Source organism: Palaemon carinicauda, chromosome 10 (assembly GCF_036898095.1).
Source record: "Palaemon carinicauda isolate YSFRI2023 chromosome 10, ASM3689809v2, whole genome shotgun sequence".
NCBI lineage: Eukaryota > Metazoa > Arthropoda > Malacostraca > Decapoda > Palaemonidae > Palaemon > Palaemon carinicauda.
The window spans coordinates 162749343-162751842 of NC_090734.1; the positions used below are offsets into that span (position 1 = coordinate 162749343).

A 2500-nucleotide genomic window follows, 5' to 3' on the forward strand; every position below is an offset into this window, starting at 1 on the left:
ATGGGGGCCTGGGATTAGGATAACTGAAAGCATGCAAAATGTGGTCAATATGTTACAAGGAGGAACGGAGTATTTCAAGATTTTTGTATGATGCATGAATGATTAAGGTACCAAAAGTTGGTCGAAAAAGTTCGTAATTTTAATGTATCAAGGAAAAGGAGGAGAGAAGGACTAAGATATGGCTGGACAGATATAGCAAAGAAGTATTAGAAACGAAGAGTATTAGTTTCCAAGAAACACTTGCAAAATGAAGAGGGTAGTATGCGTGGGTTGCTGATGAACCTTCTGTCAATACTCTTTATATATGGAGTTCGTGATGTTGTGGGTATTGTCACCTATGATTTAGGAGTTAGTGCAGGAATGTGTCAGTAACCACTGGGCTGTATTTCCAATGGAACTCCCACAGTTAAGGGATACGGATTACTAGTATAAGCTGACAGCGAAAGGAAATAAAAGAAATCAGAACTCGCTATAAAGGCCTTGATTTATCGTCTATATGGCTACGCAGTTTTGGGTTCAAAATATTTCCCCATAGTCCAGTCCCTCATCATAGTCTCGAAAATCATTTCTAAAAATACAATGTTCACATTCTTCTGAAGAGCTATTCTCTCCACCATGCCAACATTTTGCAAGAATGTATCACATTTTCATCTGTTTGACATTTATTGGTACAAACATCTGTCACTCAAAATGTTTAATGAACGAACACCTGTCTTACCAGCATATGTACAACCCGATATAAGTTTATAAAAAGTGAGTCATATTCCAGAACGAAATAATGATTCTATTGCTGCTGCTACTTTGAAGATAAGGTGGCTGACAAAGTGCATCGATACTACAAGCACGTGCCTCAATCTCTCTCTCTCTCTCTCTCTCTCTCTCTCTCTCTCTCTCTCTCTCTGCCTTGATACTACACCGCAAACCTCACATTGCAAAGCCACATGATGAGGGCCATCTAGATGTACATTAAACTTATGCATTTGTATTCTTTGTTATAATTATCTACATACAATATAATTTATTCCTAATCATTTTCATTTTTTTCATTTCAGGATGAAGCTATTTTGTGGTGCTTTCACCTCCCTTATGGTGAGTACAATATCCTCTTCATCTTTAGATCTCACAACGATGATAAGATTAAGGAATGACTAAGTACAACTTATGGGATAGTTTTCATTATACATTCCAATAAGGAATTCAGAGAGAGAGAGAGAGAGAGAGAGAGAGAGAGAGAGAGAGAGAGAGAGAGAGAGAGAGAGAGTGTGTGTGTGTGCGTTACTAACACGTTCGATCTTTTTGTTATTCAATCAATATAACTCGTGCAAAATACATATGGGCGTCGGACCAGGGTCTTTTTCAGATCATTTAGTGGAGGATTCCTCTTCTATCGATCAATTTCCTTTACTTATACGACTCTTAGAACAAGAAATCCTAAAATTAAGCAGGATTCTACGCTCGGTGGCTTTGATTAAACACGGTGTAGTTAGTTTTGTTATAAACAAAACCAATCCCCCTCTCACCCTCGTAGGGGTCACGGTTGAAGGTTGGGTTCTTGAATGTAGCCTACGACAGTTTACTGATTTTCATATCCTATTCTATTTAGTCCTTGCTATATGTGTAATATTTGCATATATTTAATATCATTCTATGTATTGATGGATAAGATAAATACTGCTCTATATTGGCATTATACGTACCATCTTTTAATACACTTCTTATCTTTTGAAGGAATATAGTAACAGTTGTTTATCTATTTATCTATTTTTCAACAATACATAAATAATTTTTTGATAAAATACATTAGCTTTATTGCCAATAATCGTCAACGTCGCCAGAGGAGTCTAGATGAATGACAAATGAGTCAAGTGATTTATCTATAGCAATATCCTTCTTTGCATATGCATGTGGCAAAGTCTCGGCATGGCGTACAACTTTACTCCAATCTTCTTTTGTTAGTCTGCCCAGTGATTTAAGGGGTAGTCGCTTTAAGTTTTTCTTAATAAAACTATTTTTCTCTTTCTGTATACTTTTTCACTTGGCCCCATACATATTCAACAGGGATGTAATGACAATACCTGTAATACGACGGTAAAGGAATCACTTTAGGGCCGTACTGTGCTGCAATATTGTCAGTGACATACTTATTTTCCGTGTTCCGTTTGTGCTTTTTCACCCTTTGTAATATTTCTCATTTATGCAAATGTGCTTTCGGATTCTCCTAATTTCTGTAAAGCCATTCTGTCATGGTAGCTTTTTTATATGATGATGTCGGTGAATTGTCTATCTTGACAGAGCTGTAGGAAGCATATATGTACACATTATATATATATATATATATATATATATATATATATATATATATATATATATATATATATATATATATATATGTATGTATATATATATATATATATATATATATATATATATATATATTTATATATATATATATATATATATATATATATATATATATATATATATATATATATATATATAT

At 34.0% G+C, this 2500-nt stretch overlaps 1 long non-coding RNA gene across 1 annotated transcript in view; it reads left to right on the forward strand.

Moving 5' to 3' along the window:
* The first annotated feature begins 1047 nt into the window (after positions 1–1047).
* The window catches only part of LOC137648563 (uncharacterized), a 5911-nt gene continuing 4458 nt past the window's right edge, over positions 1048–2500 (forward strand). Inside the window, exon 1 of the long non-coding RNA XR_011045659.1 lies at positions 1048–1089. This is a non-coding gene — a long non-coding RNA (uncharacterized lncRNA). The remainder of the gene's footprint in view (positions 1090–2500) is intronic.